This window comes from Bufo bufo, chromosome 6 (genome assembly GCF_905171765.1).
Source record: "Bufo bufo chromosome 6, aBufBuf1.1, whole genome shotgun sequence".
Taxonomy (NCBI): Eukaryota; Metazoa; Chordata; class Amphibia; order Anura; family Bufonidae; genus Bufo; species Bufo bufo.
The window spans coordinates 398,233,235-398,255,387 of record NC_053394.1 but is presented as its reverse complement, the minus strand read 5'-3'; the positions used below and the strand labels follow the sequence as shown (position 1 = coordinate 398,255,387).

General features: G+C 43.2%; 1 protein-coding gene and 1 long non-coding RNA gene across 2 annotated transcripts in view; both read left to right on the top strand.

The window, feature by feature from the left end:
• LOC121004472 (oocyte zinc finger protein XlCOF22-like) overlaps window positions 1-22,153 on the top strand; it is a 1,539,666-nt gene that overhangs the window by 1,331,027 nt on the left and 186,486 nt on the right. The gene's annotated exons all lie outside the window — the stretch shown is intronic.
• LOC121004540 lies at window positions 6,069-17,769 on the top strand. The gene is made up of 3 exons (XR_005779734.1): window positions 6,069-6,193; window positions 17,400-17,549; window positions 17,727-17,769. It is a non-coding gene; the product is annotated as an uncharacterized LOC121004540 (long non-coding RNA).

The following is a 22,153-nucleotide window of genomic DNA, read 5'->3' as shown; positions in this document are numbered from 1 at the left end:
AATTAATGTTAAAATTGTAAGTCTCCTAAATTGCCCAAAAATTTCAACTTTTTTTGTGGCTAAAATAAAGTAAGCACATGAAAATATATCGTATTTTTCACCTTATAAAACTAACTCTTTTTCCCAACCAAAGTGGGGAGAAAATGTAAGTGCATCTTATGGGACTAATACTAATGAGCGTTTTCATTATGAAGATCACCCTTCTATGTGATGTCAGCCTACGCCCTACGTGAATCTTGTCATCCTTGGTCTTCCCTGACTACGACAGCACACTCCATTCATGGTCTGGCACTCAGGTAAAATCCTATGTTGGGGATCCTCCCATTAGTCCACCTGCTTATCGGAAGTCTGAACAGCTTTCTTGTCTCCAATACCTGTAGATCTGTCTGGGCTTTCCCTGCAATATGACAGCTTTGCAGATGTCTTTAGCAAGATGATCCCATGTTTGTCTGATACACCTCCTGCCTGGTGTTACTCCTCCTTGAGGTCGAGTCTACCCACTTTCACTCCCTCATACCCAAGCAATGTCTGATTATATCAATGAGAATTTCAGTAGGGGGTTTATGTGTAAATCTACGTCGCCAGCTGGTGTTGGGTTCTACTTTGTACAGAAGAAATGTCACATGCCGGGGATCCCTCGTCAGGCGAGCAGGAACCCCGGAGCAGAAAATGGAACAACAGAACTTTATTAAAGAGAACAAGCTCATGACAGAAACAGAGGCACTCAAAGTACACACTAGGAACAACGGGTGTGAAACCACTGCGCCACTGAATGGCGAGATTAAGAAGGGGCGTATGTAAGCAATACCCGGACTTCACTAGAGCCTCGGATGGTGAGGGTAGGCTTGAACAGACGGTAGTTGCCAGGGGCTACTCCACAGCAACACGTAGTCAGTGGCATCTAGTCCAGCAGAACCAGGAGATACCTACATACCTACAAAAGGTACCAATAGTACTAGAGTCCCCAGACAGACAGGCAGAGAAATACCAGCAACAAGTATAGCAGGGACGGCAGCAGTCACCTGTGCCGCAAGCAATGGGAGCTAAGCGGCCCCAGGCAGAGCTGCACACGGAAGGCAAAATGGCATACACAGACATGGGAATTCCCCCTCCGGGGAAACTAGGAACCCCCTTCCGGAGGCACTGCCAAACAAACATGAACAAAAAATCCTAAATGAGATAGACGAGGCGGCAAATCAAAATGAGGTGGTTATTATGGGGGACATAAACTACCCAGATATAGACTTGGAAACTGAAACTTTTAGATCTCATAAAGGAAACCAAAGACAATTACCTTTCCCAATTGGTTCAGGACCTGACTAGAGGAACGGCCATACTGGACTTAGTATTAACCAATAGACCTGACAGAATAACAGATATGCAGGTTAGGGGACACCTGGGAAATAGTGACCATAAAGTAAAAACTTTCCAATTATCATTCAAAAGAGTGTTTCTTCAGGGAGGAAAAAAATACTGAACTTCAAAAAAAGCTAAATTTTGCCAACTAAGAGAGGCCATAGCCTAACTAACTGGGACAAAGTCCTCAAAAATAAAAATACAGCCACAAAATGGGATATTTTTAAAAGCATCCTAAAATCTAAATGTGAGAGGTACATACCTTATGGGAATAAAAGGTTAAGGAACAAGAAAAAAACAATGTGGATGAATAGAACAGTAAAGAAAACAATAAATGAAAAAACAAAAGCCTTTAAATCACTAAAACAGGAGGGTAGCGAGGAAGCACTGAAAAACTATAAGGAGAAAAATAGAATATGTAAAAAACAAATGAAAGCAGCCAAACTAGATACTGAGAGATTAATTGCCAAATAGAGCAAAACTAACCGTTAAATGTTTTTAAATTATATAAATGGTAAAAAGCATAAATCTGAAGGTGTTGGCCCTCTACAGAGTAATGAGGGGGAGTTGCAGAGAGCAATGAGGAGAAAGCAAAGCTCTAAAATATTTTTTTTTCTCCACTGTATTCACTAAGGAAAATAAACTGTCAGATGAAATGCAGAATGTAAAAGTAAATTCCCTAATAAAAGTGCTCTATCTGACCCAGAAAGAAGTACAGCGACGTCTTAAAAAGATTAAAATAGACAAAACGCCAGGACCAGATGGCATACACCCCTGTATCCTAAGAGAATTAAGTAATGTCATAGTCAGACCCTTATTTCTGATATTTATGGACTCTATACTGACAGGGAATGTTCCACAGGATTGGCGCATAGAAAATGTAGTGCCAGTATGCAAAAAGGGTCCAACAACAAAGCCCGGAAACTATAGGCCGCTAAGTTTAATATCTGTCGTGGGTAAACTGTTTGAAGGTTTTCTAAGAGATGCTATCTTGGAGTACGTCAATGAAAAAATAAGCAAATAACGCCACATCAGCATGGCTTCATGCGGGATCGGTCATGTCAAACTAATTTAATCAGTTTCTATGAGGAGGCAAGTTCTAGACTTGACAGCGGTGAATCAATGGATGTCATATATCTGGCTTCTCCAAAGCATTTGACACTGTACCGCATAAAAGGTTGGTATATAAAATGAGAATGCTTGGACTGGGAGAAAATGTCTGTAAGTAACTGGCTCAGTGATAGAAAACAGAAGGTGGTTATTAACGGTACACACTCAGATTGGGTCACTGTCACTAGTGAAGTACCTCAGGGCCCTAGTCTCTTCAAGATATTTATTAATGATCTTGTAGAAGGCTTGCACAGTAAAATATCAATTTTTGCAGATGACACAAAACTGTGTAAAGTAATTAACACGGAAGAGGACAGTATACAACTACAGATGGATCTGGATAGATTGGAGGCTTGGGCAGATAAGTGGCAGATGATGTTTAATACTGACAAATGTAAGGTTATGCACATGGGAAGGAATAATGCAAATCACCCGTACATACTCAATGGTAAAACACTGAGGAACACTGACATGGAAAAGGAACTAGGAATTTTAGTGAACAGCAAACTAAGCTGTAGAAACCAATGTCAGGCAGCTGCTGCCAAGGCCAATAAGATAATGGGTTGCATCAAAAAGGCATAGATGCCGTGATAAGAACATAGTCCTACCACTTTACAAATCACTAGTCAGACAACACATGGAGTACTGTGAACAAGGCAGACATAGCAGAGTTGGAGAGGGTTAAGAGGAGGGCAACTAAAGTAATAACTGGATTGGTGAGGGGGGGGGGGTACCCTGAAAGATTATCAAAATTAGGGTTATTAACTTTAGAAAAAAGACGAGATCTAATTACTATGTATAAATATATCAGGGGGCAGTACAGAGATCTCTCCCATCATCTATTTATCCCCAGGACTGTGACGAGGGGACATCCTCTGCGTCTGGAGGAAAGAAGGTTTGTACACAAACATAGAAGAGGATTCTTTACGGTAAGAGCAGTGAGACTATGGAACTCTCTGCCTGAGGAGGTGGTGATGGTGAGTACAATAAAGGAATTCAAGAGGGGCCTGGATGTATTTCTGGAGTGTAATAATATTACAGGCTATAGCTACTAGAGAGGGGTCGTTGATCCAGGATTTATTCTGATTGGAGTCGGGAAGGATTTTTTTTTCCCCTTAAGTTGGGAAAATTGGCTTCTACCTCACAGGGCTTTTTCTGCCTTCCTCTGGATCAACTCGCAGGATAACAGGCCGAACTGGATGGACAAATGTCTTTTTTCAGCCTTATATACTATGTTACTATGTAAAACATCAGAAGCAGTAAACAGATAACAGACGCAGTTACGCTCTACTAGGCGCTCAGATGCAGTAACGCACTGCTTGGCAAAAACAGGGAACATAACGGGATACAAAAGACAGGGTAAGTACAGATCAGAATCAGATGCAGTTAAGCACTGCTAGGCTTACACATACTGAACGGGTAACAGAAAACATGACAAATTACATAAATGCAGAATCAGGTGAAACCACACCAAGGTGCGGACAGAATGACCCTTAAGGATCAGCAGCAAAGGGACAACAAGCAACACATAGAGTACAGACAGAAACGAGCAGAGAACTGACCTACAGACAAAAGCACAAACACTGACCCCCAGCAACCAGCTCATAGGAAGATAAGGTTGCCTAATGAGGGCACCTGGGAGGGAACACCCCTGGAAACAACACAGGGTGATTAACCCTTCCAGGTCAGGGAGAAACACAAACCTCAGAACCCTGCAGTATGGAGCTTTGCCCATGACATCCAGGAACACGGGACCAGAATACCGGAACAGAAATACAGATACAGTCAAAGGGGTAAACAAGTACACGGGCAGTTTTTTACACTAGACACCACAGCCAGCACGAAGCCAAAAGCAACCAGCCTGCACGGAATCACCCGCAGCCAGTACGCCAGTACGCTAAAGGCGTGCAGCCAGCCTGCACGGCAACACACATCACGGTAAACCACGCTGTGACAAGAAAGATGATTCCTTACAGCCCTGAGTTAATTTTCAAGGACTGAATAAGGTAACAGTCTAGAACCAGTAGCCTTTACCGCTTCAACAGGATTCGGGGAGCTAAGATCTTCACAAAATTAGACCTGCTCAGTGCATACAATCTTATCCGCATTCATGAGGGAGACGAGTGGTAGATCGCTTTTAAAACCCAAGACAGTCACTATCAGTATCTCGTCATGCCTTTTGGTCTATGTAATGCTCCTAGGGGGGCCCTATAATTCATTAACGACATCCTCTGGGACCTGTTCTATGTTTGCGTGAAAGTTTACATGGATAATATTATGATCTATTCTCCAGATCTGACTTCTCACTGAAGGCATGCACCGTTAGCTTTACAGCAGGAAGAACTGATTATATGCCAAAATTTAAAAGTTCTCTCTGCCCTTCCTGGGGTATACCATCTCCGATGCAGGGTTTCAGATGGATACAGAGAAGCTGAATGAAGTGGAGAATTGCCATGTACTTCACTAATTTTTGTCACCATTCATTTCAAAATTTTCGTCTCTCACATCCCTTATCTCTGCTCTTACCATCAAAGGGGTGAACTCCAGAGACAGAAGCCACCTTTATTCAATTAAAAAAATCCCTTTGCATCAGCACCTATTCTTCACCATCCAGATGTTTCCAAACAGTTCTTCTTAAAGGTGGATACTTCCTCCATGGGAGGTGGATCAGTCTTATTACAGAAAAATTCTAAGGGCAAGATGTCACCTGCATTTTATGTCGCAAGCTCTTCTCCCCTGCTGAGAGGGACTACTGTATAGGAAATCGAGAACTTCTGGCTATAAAACTAGCCTTGGAGGAAAGGCGTTATTTGTTGGAGGGTGCCTAACATCCAGTGGTCATCTTCACTGACCACAAGAATGTTACATATCTTCCAATGGCACAGCATTCACATCCATGCCAAGCCAGATGGGCATTCTTCTTTTCTTGTTTTAATTTTTAGTTACATTTCCGCCCAGCCGAGAAGAACATCAGGGCTGATGCTCAGTCTCGGTCGCTTGATTCCTAAGACCAACATGAAATACCCTAGCACATTATCGAGCGCACTCACATGATTACCATGGCTCCTGTCCTGGCTAAAGACATTCCTCCTGGGAAGATTTTTGTGACACCTGCCAAAAGGACTGGGGGCATCGCTTCAAATTGTCCAGTCATCCTGAGATTCAAAAGACTTTAGAATTTTCACAATGATGTGCGTGACTAGGTGCCTGTCCATACGGGCACGGGAGATCATTGGAGAATGAAATGCTCCGATGCTCATGTCAGGGGGGCTGCCTGGGTGAACATAGGGACAGGTCTGGGTTCAGCTCTGTATCCGGACAACCCCTTTAAACATTAGACACATACAGCTCAACTACACAGCCATTACAAGCGTACAGCTCAGCTACATAAACATTACAGCTCAACAGCACTGCTACATACACCCTGGAATTACAAACAGCACAGCAAAGCCCTGCATACACAGAGCGGATAAACCTGGTCATGTGATCTCCATGACTCCTCCCACACATGGTCATGACATCATCACAGGTCCTTTCCTTCTTCCTACAGCACAGCCTGGAGCATGACTCCGCCCACATTTGGTCACATGGTCATGACATCACAGGTCCTTTCCTTTCTCCTACAGCACAGCCTGGAGCCTGACTCCTGTAGACTCTGGAAGAAGTGCAGTCACAGAACGCTCCATGGTGAAGGATTGTCAGAGGAGGAGGACACGTCCGACCCCAGGTAAGTGAAACACTCACCAGATCCACAGATGTCTCTCTGCATTCAAGCTTTGCTGTCCGGCCCCATTCACTATAATGGGGACCAGCGGCGATCCGGCAAATATGCCGAGAAGTGTCCGGACAAATCCTGCTGTGTGCAGTGGTTTTCGCCCCGGCCGCTTCTCAGCATGTATTACAGTGAATGGGGCCGGCGGGTGTCTGTTAGCTGTATGGAGCGAGCGCTCCGTATAGTATTAGAATGTATTGGCTCAGATGAGCCGAAGATATTACTTGGAACCGAGTTTCTTTTATTTTTTTTTTTTTTTATTAATTCCCGACGTTATAACATTGTATTTTATATGTATACTAGCTGAAGGACGCGGCTTCGCTCGGGTATATTTAACCCGTAGAGGACCCGCAACGTACATGTACAGCGTGAGGTCCGCCGGGCTCTGGGGGAAAATCGCGGGGGGACTGGAGTGCGATGGCTGCTCTTACCGACAGGCAGACATGTCGGGTAAGTGCAACATCGGCTATTTCGCCTCCCCTGCAGCTCCGTGCGCTGCGATTGGCCAATCAGTGATGACGGTACATCGCAGCGCCGGAAGCACATGTAAGCTGCGGGGAGGGTCAGGGGGAGGTCACATTCTAGCCGGTGACTGCATGCTGAGAGGTCCTGTGCTTCTCTGTGCTCGATCTGCTGGGATTTGTGGTTCTACCACAGCTTTCACTGCCTTTACAGCTCCTGTGTAGAAGAACAACATCTGGCACATCTGCTGCAGTGATTTTATTTATTGAATTTTTTTCTGCAGCAGAAGTTCCAGATCCCTAATCCACCCCCCTAATCCCTGTCCCTGTCCCCCCCTCTCCCTCCTGTTCGATTTTGCCTGTGGCGAAGAAATTTATATTTTTTTGGTCACTTTTATAAAAATAAAAAAAATATTTCCTGCTCTGCACCACTTTTTCAGTGTGCGAGCTGTGAACGGCTGGGCTCTTTTTTTTTGGCGCAGATATATATATTTTTCATCTGTCCCTTTTTTTTCCCCGAAGTAATAGTTATATATATATATATATATATATATATATATATGTGTATATGTGTATATATATATATATATATATATATATATATATATATATATATACAGTGGCGGAAATAATTATTTGACCCCTCACTGATTTTGTAAGTTTGTCCAATGACAAAGAAATGAAAAGTCTCAGAACAGTATCATTTCAATGGTAGGTTTATTGTAACAGTGGCAGATAGCACATCAAAAGGAAAATCGAAAAAATAACTTTAAATAAAAGATAGCAACTGATTTGCATTTCATTGAGTGAAATAAGTATTTGAACCCCTACCAACCATTAAGAGTTCTGGCTCCCACAGAGTGGTTAGACACTTCTACTCAATTAGTCACCCTCATTAAGGACACCTGTCTTAACTAGTCACCTGTATAAAAGACACCTGTCCACAGAATCAATCAATCAAGCAGACTCCAAACTCTCCAACATGGGAAAGACCAAAGAGCTGTCCAAGGATGTCAGAGACAAAATTGTAGACCTGCACAAGGCTGGAATGGGCTACAAAACCATTAGCAAGAAGCTGGGAGAGAAGGTGACAACTGTTGGTGCGATTGTTCGAAAATGGAAGGAGCACAAAATGACCATCAATCGACCTCGCTCTGGGGCTCCATGCAAGATCTCACCTCGTGGGGTGTCAATGGTTCTGAGAAAGGTGAAAAAGCATCCTAGAACTACACGGGAGGAGTTAGTTAATGACCTCAAATTAGCAGGGACCACAGTCACCAAGAAAACCATTGGAAACACATTACACCGCAATGGATTAAAATCCTGCAGGGCTCGCAAGGTCCCCCTGCTCAGGAAGGCACATGTGCAGGCCCGTCTGAAGTTTGCCAATGAACACCTGAATGATTCAGAGAGTGACTGGGAGAAGGTGCTGTGGTCTGATGAGACCAAAATAGAGCTCTTTGGCATTAACTCAACTCGCTGTGTTTGGAGGAAGAAAAATGCTGCCTATGACACCCAAAACACCGTCCCCACCGTCAAGCATGGGGGTGGAAACATTTTGCTTTGGGGGTGTTTTTCTGCTAAGGGCACAGGACAACTTATTCGCATAAACGGGAAAATGGACGGAGCCATGTATCGTGAAATCCTGAGCGACAACCTCCTTCCCTCTGCCAGGAAACTGAAAATGGGTCGTGGATGGGTGTTCCAGCACGACAATGACCCAAAACATACAGCAAAGGCAACAAAGGAGTGGCTCAAGAAGAAGCACATTAAGGTCATGGAGTGGCCTAGTCAGTCTCCGGACCTTAATCCAATCGAAAACCTATGGAGGGAGCTCAAGCTCAGAGTTGCACAGAGACAGCCTCGAAACCTTAGGGATTTAGAGATGATCTGCAAAGAGGAGTGGACCAACATTCCTCCTAAAATGTGCGCAAACTTGGTCATCAATTACAAGAAACGTTTGACCTCTGTGCTTGCAAACAAGGGTTTTTCCACCAAGTATTAAGTCTTTTTTTGTTAGAGGGTTCAAATACTTATTTCACTCAATGAAATGCAAATCAGTTGCTATCTTTTATTTAAAGTTATTTTTTCGATTTTCCTTTTGATGTGCTATCTGCCACTGTTACAATAAACCTACCATTGAAATGATACTGTTCTGAGACTTTTCATTTCTTTGTCATTGGACAAACTTACAAAATCAGTGAGGGGTCAAATAATTATTTCCGCCACTGTATATATATATATATATATATATATGTATGTCCATTTTTAGCTAGTGTTATTTTTTGTATCTGTAGTAAATTTTTATACTGCATCCCTGAGCACCAATAAGTACAATTATTTTTTTTACTGGTCGCTTTTGTGCTCAGTTTTTTAAAATTTATTTTTGGTGTAAAAAGTACTTTTAGTGTTAGATAGAAATCAATTTTAGTTAGGTAGTGTCAGTGTAGATTTTTGCACGCGCATAATATCTGTGTGTGTTTTGTGTTCTTCTCCTGAAGATTTTGTAAATGTAATGGTGGCCCAAACCAATTTGTACGCCCAACAGATTATAGCTCAGAACTCTACCTCGCCATATGTTAGATCCCCTAGGTTGGACCCCAGTAAGTGCAGCAGAGATGATGACATTTTGGGGACTCGTGCTGCATATGGGCGTAGTAAAGAAGCCAAACGTCAGACAATATTGGAGTTTGGACATTTTCTAACTGACTCCAATTTACAGTCAGACCATGACCCGGAAGCGATTTGAATCAATCCGAAAATTCCTACACTACAATGACAATGCACAGTGCCCACCCCAAAATGACCCGACATTTGACCGTCTGTTTAAGGTTAGGCCCGTCCTTGACCACTTTAACACCAAGTTTGCTGAGGTGTACACCGCAGATAAAAATGTATGTGTAGATGAGTACCTGTTACTTTTCAAAGGGAGGGTTAGATTCCGCCAGTACCTGCCTAGCAAACGGGCAAGGTATGGCATAAAGATACTTAAACTTTGTGAGAGTAGCCCTGGGTACACCCACAAGTTCCACGTTTATGAAGGAAAAGATTCTCGCATAGAACCCCCAGAATGCAGCCCCCCCATCCTAGGAGTGGAAAGATTGTGTGGGACTTGCTGCACCCACTGCTGGATATCGGTTACCACCTCTATGTGAATAACTATTATACCAGCATATCCCTATTCAGGCCCCTAAGTGCCAGAGGTACTGTGGCTTGCGGCACAGTGCGCAAAAATCAGAGAGGCCTCCCTAGATCCCTGGTAGTGCAACCACTGAGAATGGGCGAAAGTAGGGCTCTCCGCCATAAGAACATGCTGGCGGTTAAAGGGGTTATCCGAGTTATTTTTTTGTTCTTTCTATGTTCCTAACTAGGCAAATATAACAGCTTTCCAATTAACTAAATTTATCTCCAGTGGCTGGTTTCTCAGATTTCACTGAGGGTCACATGACCTGTGATGTCAGCTTCTCTCCCTGCTCTGATAAAGGTCATTTACAAATAACACTGAGTGGTGATATACTTATGAGTATTGTTGTTCACTGAATCTGCATCGTGGATAATGTAAAGAAAGAAAAAGTCAACATATTGTATTATGTTATAATATGTATTTATTGTTTAATAAAAACGATTTGATTAAAAAAAAAAGGTCATTTACAAGCCTGTAAACGAGACTTCACTGTACTGGCCACGCCCCACTTCACTGCCGTCTGCTCTAGCCTAGGATTCTTAACCCCTTCAGCTGCTCAACTCTGCAGGCAGTGAGGAGACAATGCTGGGCACTGGAGCTGAAGGACTAGAGAGAGCATTGCACAAGAAGGTAGGGGGAAGATCCTCTGTGTATTAGCAGTGTCATTATACAGGTGGGACATGTAGCTCTACACTCACAAGTTGCTGTTGATTCATTCCAGCACTCAGGGCAGCGCTTGTATTCACTCCCTTAGTAGTGTCATTATACAGCTGGGACTTGTAGTCCTACACATACAACATGCTGCTGAGTCTCCCAGCACTCAGGGCAGCACTTGCATTCACTCCCTTAGCAGTGTCATTATACAGCTGGGACTTGTAGTTCTACACATACAACATGCTGCTGAGTCTCCCAGCAGGCAGACATGTCACTCAGGGAAGCTCTTGTATTCACTCCCTTAGTAGTGTCATTATACAGCTGGGACTTGTAGTCCTACACATACAACATGCTGCAGAGTCTCCCAGCAGGCAGACATGTCACTCAGGGCAGCTCTTGCATTCACTCCCTTAGCAGTGTCATTATACAGCTGGGACTTGTAGTCCTACACATACAACATGCTGCAGAGTCTCCCAGCAGGCAGACATGTCACTCAGGGCAGCTCTTGTATCCACTCCCTTAGCAGTGTCATTATACAGCTGGGACTTGTAGTCCTACACATACAACATGCTGCAGAGTCTCCCAGCAGGCAGACATGTCACTCAGGGCAGCACTTGTATCCACTCCCTTAGCAGTGTCATTATACAGCTGGGACTTGTAGTCCTACACATAAAACATGCTGCTGAGTCTCCCAGCAGGCAGACATGTCACTCAGGGCAGCTCTTGTATTCAGTCCCTTAGCAGTGTCATTATACAGCTGGGACTTGTAGTCCTACACATACAACATGCTGCAGAATCTCCCAGCAGGCAGACATGTCACTCAGGGCAGCTCTTGTATTCACTCCCTTAGCAGTGTCATTATACAGCTGGGACTTGTAGTTCTACACATACAACATGCTGCTAAGTCTCCCAGCAGGCAGACATGTCACTCAGGACAGCTCTTGTATCCACTCCCTTAGCAGTGTCATTATACAGCTGGGACTTGTAGTCCTACACATACAACATGCTGCTAAGTCTCCCAGCAGGCAGACATGTCACTCAGGGCAGCTCTTGCATTCACTCCCTTAGCAGTGTCATTATACAGCTGGGACTTGTAGTCCTACACATACAACATGCTGCAGAGTCTCCCAGCAGGCAGACATGTCACTCAGGGCAGCTCTTGTATCCACTCCCTTAGCAGTGTCATTATACAGCTGGGACTTGTAGTCCTACACATACAACATGCTGCAGAGTCTCCCAGCAGGCAGACATGTCACTCAGGGCAGCACTTGTATCCACTCCCTTAGCAGTGTCATTATACAGCTGGGACTTGTAGTCCTACACATACAACATGCTGCAGAGTCTCCCAGCAGGCAGACATGTCACTCAGGGCAGCTCTTGTATTCACTCCCTTAACAGTGTCATTATACAGCTGGGACTTGTAGTCCTACACATACAACATGCTGCTAAGTCTCCCAGCAGGCAGACATGTCACTCAGGACAGCACTTGTATTCACTCCCTTAGCAGTGTCATTATACAGCTGGGACTTGTAGTCCTACACATAAAACATGCTGCTGAGTCTCCCAGCAGGCAGACATGTCACTCAGGGCAGCTCTTGTATTCAGTCCCTTAGCAGTGTCATTATACAGCTGGGACTTGTAGTCCTACACATACAACATGCTGCAGAGTCTCCCAGCAGGCAGACATGTCACTCAGGGCAGCTCTTGTATTCAGTCCCTTAGCAGTGTCATTATACAGCTGGGACTTGTAGTTCTACACATACAACATGCTGCAGAGTCTCCCAGCAGGCAGACATGTCACTCAGGGCAGCTCTTGTATTCACTCCCTTAGCAGTGTCATTATACAGCTGGGACTTGTAGTTCTACACATACAACATGCTGCTAAGTCTCCCAGCAGGCAGACATGTCACTCAGGACAGCTCTTGTATCCACTCCCTTAGCAGTGTCATTATACAGCTGGGACTTGTAGTCCTACACATACAACATGCTGCTAAGTCTTCCAGCAGGCAGACATGTCACTCAGGGCAGCACTTGTATTCACTCCCTTAGCAGTGTCATTATACAGCTGGGACTTGTAGTCCTACACATAAAACATGCTGCTGAGTCTCCCAGCAGGCAGACATGTCACTCAGGGCAGCACTTGTATTCACTCCCTTAGCAGAGCAGGGGGAGGGGCAGGGATTGTTTTTATTGCATGTAAACAAAGGGTCAGAAAAGAACCAGGGAAATTAGGAAATATATATATATTTTTTTGCATAAAACTTGCTTAGCTTAGTTATATATCAGATTTTCAGTGCTATATTATTTTTTTTCATAACTCGGACAACCCCTTTAAGTACAAGGACAAGAGGGATGTCCTTTTACTGACCACCGTTCACACAAATACCAGCTCCCCTGCTCATGTGCGAGGTACCACTACCACTGTCCACAAAACAGTTTGCATCCTGGACTACAATAAGCACATGGGTGGGGTTGATCTTTCAGATCAAGTTCTGAAGCCCTACAGTGCCACACAAAAAACAAAAGTGTGGTACAAAAAGCTGGCCTTACACGTCGTACAGGTGGCAATGTACAATGCGTATGTGCTATTTCAATCTGCAGGCCACACAGGAACTTTTCTCCAGTTCCAAGAGGTGGTTATCAAGGCCCTAATTTTTTAAAGCCAGGCCGGGGAGGGTCCCAGTACTTCTGGAAGTCATGGTGCCCGTGTCGTACCAGGGCAACATTTTCCAGGTCAAGTCCCCCAGACAGCAAGGAAGCGAAGGACCCAAAAAAGACGCAGAGTGTGTTCCAAAAGGGGATAAGGAAAGACACAATTTACCACTGAAAAACCTTGCCTTTGCATACAGGAGTGTTTCAGAATCTACCACACCTTATACCTCTGATTTAGTCTGCATAGCTTACATATCCTCTTTTCACCAACCACTACATATTCATTTCTATGAAACACCTGTTAGGTCAAAGGTGCCCTTTCCTCCACTTAAAATGTTCGTACAGGGGTGCTCTTTCCAAAATGGGGTCACTTCTTGGTGTTTTTCATTTCTGGGGACCTCAGGAAATTTTTTAAATGTGACATAGCAGCTAAAATCCATGTCTGCCAATTCAGGCCTGCAAAAAACATATTTTGCACTTTGACTCTATAGACCTGCTGTGCGCCAAAGCAGCAATCTACGAGCACATATGGGGTGTTCGCAAAATGGGGAGAAAATGGGGAACATGTACTGGAGTGCATTTTCTCCTTTAACCCCTTGTAAAAGTCTGCTAGTAATTTTTACACATGTGCTTTGAAATGCTTCTCTCAAGTAATTTTGCCTTCTGTGAGACACCTGTTTGCTAAAAAGTACCCTTTCCACCACTTACAATGTTCGAACAGGGGTAATCTTCTGAAATAGGGTCATTTTTGGGGTTTTTTCATTTCTGGGAACCTCAGGAATTTATTTAATGCAACATGGCACCTAAAATCTATGTCTGCCAATTCAGGTCAGCAAAATCCATGTTTAGCTGTTTGTATCTACAGCTCTGTCATGCACCCATACATAATTTTTTGAGCACATATGAGGTGTTGGCATATTCAGGGGGAAATGGGGAACAAAATGTGGGGTGCATTTTGTCCCGTTACCCCTTGTGAAAGTGAAAAATGTGGGTGTAAAGCAACTTTTTCAGCAAAATTTTTTCATTTTTAATTTTCACAGCCAAGCGTTTCCTAATTCTGTGAAACGTCTGATGGGTTAAAGTGCTCACTACACACCTTAAAATATTCCTTGAGGGGTGTATTTTCCAGAATGGGATCACTTTTTGAGGGTTTCCACTCTAGGGCCACCTCTGGGTGTCTTCATATGCGACATAGCTCCCAATTACCATTCCAACTAAATCCGTTCTCCAAAAGCCATATGGTGCTCCTTTCACTCTGAAGCCTGCTGTGTGCCCATACATCAGTTTTTGAGCACACATGGGGTGTTTCTGTAATCTACAGATTCAGGCTAATAGATTTTGAGTTTTGTTTGGCTGTTAACCCTTGATGTATTGCAGAAAATATAAATTCAATTTTAAAATATGCTCAAAAAAAAAGTGAAATTTTGAAATTTCATTCTTATTTTCCTTTAAGTCTCGTGGGGGGGGGGGGGGGGGGGCACCTAAAGGGTTTACAAAGTTTGTAAAATCAGTTTTGAATACCTTGAGGGGTGTAGTTTTAAAATGGGGTGATTTATGGGTGGTTTCTAATATGTAAGCCCCAGAAAGTGACTTCATAACTGAACTGGTCCTGAAAATTGGGGTTTGGATATGTTCTTAAAAAAATTAAGAATTGCTTCTAAGCCTTCTAACGTCCCCAAAAAATTAAATGTAATTTTCAAAATGATCCAAACATGAAGTAGACATATGGGGAATGTAAAGTAATAACTATTTTTGAAGGTGTTACTTTCTATTATAATTATATAACTTTTGGTAAAATTGGTATTTTTTTATAACTAAAAATGGAATTTTTTTAACTCAAATTTACCACTGTCATGTACAATGTGTGATGAGAAAACAATCTCAGAATGGCTTTGATAAGTAAAAGCGTTTTAAAGTCACCACATAAAGTAACACATAGATTTGCTAAAAATCGCCTGGTCCTTAAAGGGATTCTGTCACCTCGTGTTAGCTTAAAGAGTTGCGGACATGCACGGCTAGGTCGCCGCTAGCATGTCCGAAATATACCTGTCCGATAAAGCAGTGTCCTTTTATTGTGCTTAAAAAATGATTTTAGAGATATGTAAATGAGAAAGGTGGAAAGGTGCCCAAGGGGCTTTACTAACCTTCTTGGTGCCCAGCCATGCCCCCCTGTGAAGGAGCCCAGCACCACCTGCGTCCTTTGAATCTCCTCCTTTCTTCACAGTTAGATTGCCCTAATCTCACGATGCGCGAGTTCGCGCGTGCGCAGCGCCGGTATAGTGTTCCTTCCCTGTGCTGGCATCAGCCTCAGGGAAGGAACTGCGCATGCGCGAGTTCGCGCGTCGCAAGATTACGGCAATCTAACTGTGAAGAAAGGAGGAGATTCGGAGGACGCAGGCGGATTCCTTTAGCAGAGATACACACAGACACACTCAGCTTTATATATTAGATGGGCGCATTAACACGAATATGTGCTGCCCGTTGCCGTTTTGCAGATCCGCAGTACACAGGCACCGTTCCTTGTGCATTCCACATCACGTATGAGGACCCATTCACTTCAATCCGGACATGCGGAACGGAAGCATGGAATACTACGGAAGCACTACGGAGTGCTTCCTGTGGTTCCGTTCCGTGGTTCTATCTTTTTGTGGAACGGAGGGATCGCGGACACGTTCAAGTTAATGGGTCCACGATCTCCATGCGGCTGGGCCAAGGTCGGTGCCCTTGCATTGCGGACTGCAATTTGCGGTCCACAGCACGGGCTTCACACGAGCCCTAATTGTGTATAGGGTGACGGATGAGGGATCGTGCATCGCACCTTCACTGGTTAACCTTTTATATACCCTTTATACAGATTGCTTTAATATAGTCTTTAGCCTGAGGCATAGACCACTACCGCTGGGGACACCTACTTTATAGTATCTTTATATTATACTTTATTTTGTATTGTATTTTATATTAGTTTTTGGCTACTATAGTTGACCATGACTATATTGAGACACAGATCCCCTGCAGAAATATATAATAAAGCCCTGGGAATCACCGATGGTCTATTATATATAGTTATGTATACTCCTGTCCCTACAGCCGGCTCCGTCTATCAGACTTATCGTATTGTTTATCTTATTGTTTTGCTGTAGTTTGAAAAAGGCCTCGTTGGCCGAGAAGTCGCGATTTGTTCATCCGCCTTTCAGTAAATACCACTTGAATTTCACAAGGTCCATTTCGTGCTGGATTTTTTTTTTATTGTATACGAATGGGGTGAAAACCCTACTTCTAGCACACCAAGCGGAGTGCCACAAGGTCACTGTTGTGGGGGCACCATGTATGGCTTTGTTGTGGGGGCGCCGTGGATGACTCTCTTGTGGGGGTGAAGTGTGAATATGAATATGTCTTTTATCATTTGGAATCCATTGGGTCTGATATAATTCTTCTCACCTCTGGATGAAGTGAAGGCTGTTTGGCAATGTTTGTACTTCAATAGTTAAACTGTGTCCTTGTCATTTGTCTTAACTGTTGATTTGAGACCTTGTCCATTTCTATCAGATGAAATGAAACCGGTGTGGAAATGTTTGTGGAAGTTGTTGTTTATTTTAGCTGATAGACTTACTTAGGTAAGACAACCCCCTTAAGGACCGCTGTATTTCATCATGCTGCTTGTTAAAAATAAATCTCTTACATCTGATTGGTTGTGAGGAGCTGTCAAAACAAAATCTGCCAACCCAATGTCTGTCTATATAGAAATAATAATCTTTATTTATGTATCGTCAACTTGTTCAGCAGCGTTTTACAATTACCAGGATAACATAGGACCTGTCGAATCCTCCACTGCTCCAGCACTGATGCTCCTGTGGTCTCCTTCAGTCTATTTACATCACTGCAGCGACAAGATTGGTTGGAGCTCCGATGGCGGTATGTATATCACCTGACCATTGAGGCCTATGATGGTCTATAGCGGTCATGTGCTGTTCATTCTGGCATTACTGATGACCTCTTTAATTCGCTGTAGGAAAGTGTGAGATACCATGAAATTGCTTTGACCTCACACATGGAGGAGCGGCCTTCACTAAGCTATTCAACTCATGTTCCAATTTATCCAAAGAGAGAGAACAATTTGTTATCTCTTCCAATGTCTCCTCTTATCTCCAGTTATTGTATTTTACATGGTATTTTGTAGGATTTTACATCCTCTCATGTTCTCTCTATTCAGGTTCCTACAATATAGGACCAGCTCAGTGGATATCTTCTATATAAGATCCTTCTACTGATTGAACCTTCAAGAATGGATAGGGACAGGGACAAGATGGCGGAGAGTATAATACATCTCACCCTAGAGATCCTCTTCCGTCTTACTGGAGAGGTGAGAGATTCTGATGATGTCACATTATATAATCTTATCTATGTTACTAACAGCTGGACATGACTGGAGAGGTGAGAGATTCTGATTATACATTACATCATCTTATCTATGTTACGAACAGATGGACATGTGGAGATGTATGGAGTGATATTTATTAATGTGTCTTTCCATAACCAGGACTACACAGTAGTGAAGAAGACCTCTAGTGAGCACTGTCAGGCCCTTGTGTCTGAAGGATGGGGAAGAAGCCTGAGCCCAATCATGGGGCCTCCGTCTCACCCCCTGATACATGAGGAAATCAATAGAGAGAAGATCCTAGAACTCACCAACAAGATGATTGAGCTGCTAACTGGAGAGGTGACACTGCTGGGAATGCTGGGACAATATACAGGAATGCTATGAAGGGATAGGGGTGAAAACTGTATCATTGTGCTGTTAGGTTCCTATAAGGTGTCAGGATGTCGCCGTCTATTTCTCCATGGAGGAGTGGGAGTATTTAGAAGGACACAAAGATCTGTACAAGAACGTCATGATGGAGGATCACCGGCCTTTCACATCTCCAGGTAATAGACATGACTAAATACACACGTCCTCTCATTATCTGTATGTAAGGAATGAATTCAGTCACTGGATGTGTTTCCTACAGTTAAGGAAGAGACAAGAACACCGGAGAGATGTCCGAGTCCTCTTCTTCCACAGGATGGTTCAGAAGAACATCACAATGTCCCACGGAATGATCAGGTAGATGGAGATAAGGTCTCATGAAATGTTCCCTATGATCTGTAGAAGGCTGTGAAGATCTTGTGTTCAGTCTTGTTTTATCCACCAGTATTATATGTTTTTTTTTCCGTGTATAATGAGAAAGGTGGAGATAACAGGATTACAGCTGACCATGGACATTACATGTTGTCGGGTTCTTCTCACAATTTTCTGCCTATGGAGACTTTTAAGATTGGTTCCTCTGTGAACTGCTGCAAATCTTTTGTGGTTGCAGAAGAGTGCCTCAACAATTTTTGGTTCTTTAGAGATGTGGACGTGCCTAAGGCTCAAGAAGGCACAGAATAGGGTAATAAGTTCGATTAGATGGTAACAAAGGTGTACACTAAAGGCTTACCTTGTGGGGTTGTGCTAAAATAGGCACAACCCTATTGAAGGCTTGTCACACAAGAGTCGGTCCTTGGGTGTGCTGCCACAGGTTGGGGTTCCTTCAGAAGGGATGTCCAGTCCCTCTGTAAAGGTGCTTTAGGTAAAAAGGAAATCCTGCTTCTGCTTTTCAAACCCAACTCAGACGGTCTTGGTTGTAGAAGGGTTTCTTTATTATATAAAAAATGTGCACAAGTAAAAACTACGCTTTTTGGGGAGTTCAGATCCCCTTCATCAGGTTGAAATTAATAGCTGATACAGTGTGGGGTATATATGCACATAAAAACCGCCAAAAAACTGCACCAGTGGGTGGCTACCTACTTATGGGACCTCCCACAGGTGCTGTCCAATTAGCATATGTGACAGGTATATAGTTCATGGTTTATATATATATTAAAACAGCACACGTCTGGAGGAGGAGGGTGGTAGTATAATTATACTACAGACGATGGCAGTGTTTTCATATTATTTAATAGTTTAGATTAAACTGCAAAGGACGATGTAATACTGGGTTGGGTCATGTGATCGCAAAGTCAGCGGTCACATGGCAATCGCCATAGTAACCAGCAACGCTTGGAGGCAGTCTGGCCTATTGCGTGGGGTCACATGTTCTAAGGTGGTCATGTGACCAGACAGGAGAAGGGAAGGAGTCATGTGACTCTGGGACTTTGACAGAGAATATTCAGTATGTAGAAAAGGCTGTGGGTGGTGCCCGGGGTGCTTGGAGTCACGTGATGCGTTGTCATGGAGAGAACAACGCTCATCCTATCTTCAGGCACCGCAGCCAATGTAACTTACATTACCTAGGGGGTAAAAGGGTGCGGCTATACTACAACTTAGATGGGGGGACCAATAGAATGTGTAGGCAATACAATAAATGCATAAAAATGGGGAACTGAAATAAATGAGTTATATAGACAATCTGATTAAATGCACGATACATAAGAGAAAAAAAGAATGAATGTATAGGTAATACAATATAAATATACAAAAAATGAGGGACTAAGGAGTAATTACAATTAAATATATAATACATAAGAGATGATACCAAAAGGAATATACATAAAAATGTATAAACCAAAAAAATAAATAAAGTAAAAACATGCAATATATTACTACTGAATATGGTAAAATGATACTGTCTAGACTTAGTCGTGTCACTATTCGGTGTCATAACTTATATGAAGAGTTGTAGGGTGAAAGGGAGTGTATAGGAGCTTCCTAATTTATTGTTAGAATATATATTAAATATGTATGTGTGTGTGTGTGTGTGTGTGTGTGTGTATATGTGTGTGTGTATATATATATATATATATATATATATATATATATATACATACATACACTCACCTAAAGAATTATTAGGAACACCTGTTCTATTTCTCATTAATGCAATTATCTAGTCAACCAATCACATGGCAGTTGCTTCAATGCATTTAGGGGGGTGGTCCTGGTCAAGACAATCTCCTGAACTCCAAACTGATTGTCCGAATGGGAAAAGAAAGGTGATTTAAGCAATTTTGATTGTGGCATGGTTGTTGGTGCCAGACGGGCCAGTCTGAGTATTTCACAATCTGCTCAGTTACTGGGATTTTCACGCACAACCATTTCTAGGGTTTACAAAGAATGGTGTGAAAAGGGAAAAACATCCAGTATGCGGCAGTCCTGTGGGCGAAAATGCCTTGTGGATGCTAGAGGTCAGAGGAGAATGGGCCGACTGATTCAAGCTGATAGAAGAGCAACGTTGACTGAAATAACCACTTGTTACAACCGAGGTATGCAGCAAAGCATTTGTGAAGCCACAACACGCACAACCTTGAGGCGGATGAGCTACAACAGCAGAAGACCCCACTGGGTACCACTCATCTCCACTACAAATAGGAAAAAGAGGCTACAATTTGCACGAGCGCACCAAAATTGGACTGTTGAATACTAGAAAAATGTTGCCTGGTCTGATGAGTCTCGATTTCTGTTGAGACATTCAAATGGTAGAGTCCGAATTTGGCGTAAACAGAATGAGAACATGTATCCATCCTCTGATGGCTACTTCCAGCAGGATAATGCACCATGTCCCAAAGCTCCAATCATTTCAAATTGGTTTCTTGAACATGACAATGAGTTCACTGTACTAAAATGGCCCCCACAGTCACCAGATCTCAACCCAATAGAGCATCTTTGGGATGTGGTGGAACTGGAGCTTCGTGCCCTGGATGTGCATCCCTCAAATCTCCATCAACTGCAAGATGCTATCCTATCAATATGGGCCAACATTTCTAAAGAATGCTATCAGCACCTTGTTGAATCAATGCCACGTAGAATTAAGGCAGTTCTGAAGGCAAAAGGGGGTCCAACACCGTATTAGTTTGGTGTTCCTAATAATTCTTTAGGTGAGTGTGTGTGTGTGTGTGTGTGTGTGTGTGTATATATAATATATATATATATATATATATATATATATATATATATATATATATATATATATATATATATATATATACACTGCTCAAAAAAATAAAGGGAACACTTAAACAACACAATGTAACTCTAAGTCAATCACACTTCTGTGAAATCAAACTGTACACTTTAGGGGTGCACCGAAATGAAAATTCTGGTCCGAAACCGAAAATTCAGGATGCCCTTGACCAAAAACCGAAACCGAAACTGCCTTTTTGCCCAAATACTTTTAAAATACTTTTTTTTTTAATGATTTTATTAATAATTCTTTTTCATGAATTTAATAAATCATATTATATATGGAGAGGGGGATCTGTGGGTGGCTCTGTTATGGAGAGGGGGATCTGTGGGTGGCGCTGTTATGGAGAGGGGGATCTGTGGGTGGCGCTGTTATGGAGAGGGGGATCTGTGGGTGGCGCTGTTATGGAGAGGGGGATCTGTGGGTGGCGCTGTTATGGAGAGGGGGATCTGTGGGTGGCGCTGTTATGGAGGGGGGATATGTGCACTGTTATGGGCATAACAGTGCACAGATCCCCCCTCTCCATAGCAGTGCCATAGACCGATCCCCCTACCCATAACAGCCCCGGCCCTGCTGCTCACAGCAGACTAATCACTCACTGCATCTTTATTTTACAGAACAGAACAGAGTCCAATTCCACTCGTGATAAATCACCCCCCCCCCCCCCCAATTTATGAACATGTTTAAGTTTTGATGCCAAGTCACATTAGGTTGTGTACTCCAGTCGCAACCGGAGCAGCATTCACCATTCTACTGTGTTAAGTTAGATCTTATTCTGCTATCACATCTAAAGCTCACCATCTGCGGGCGGGCGCCGGGCGGGCGGTTTACTTAAGGTCACTGCATCTTTTTTTTACCTTACAATCGTGACGCTCCAGTAACAACTCTGCAGGCAGAGCGGAGGGCGGCGCAACGTCACTTACTCACGTGACGCACCTGCTCCGCCCACTTTATGAATGAAGGAGGCGGAGCAGGTGCGTCACGTGAG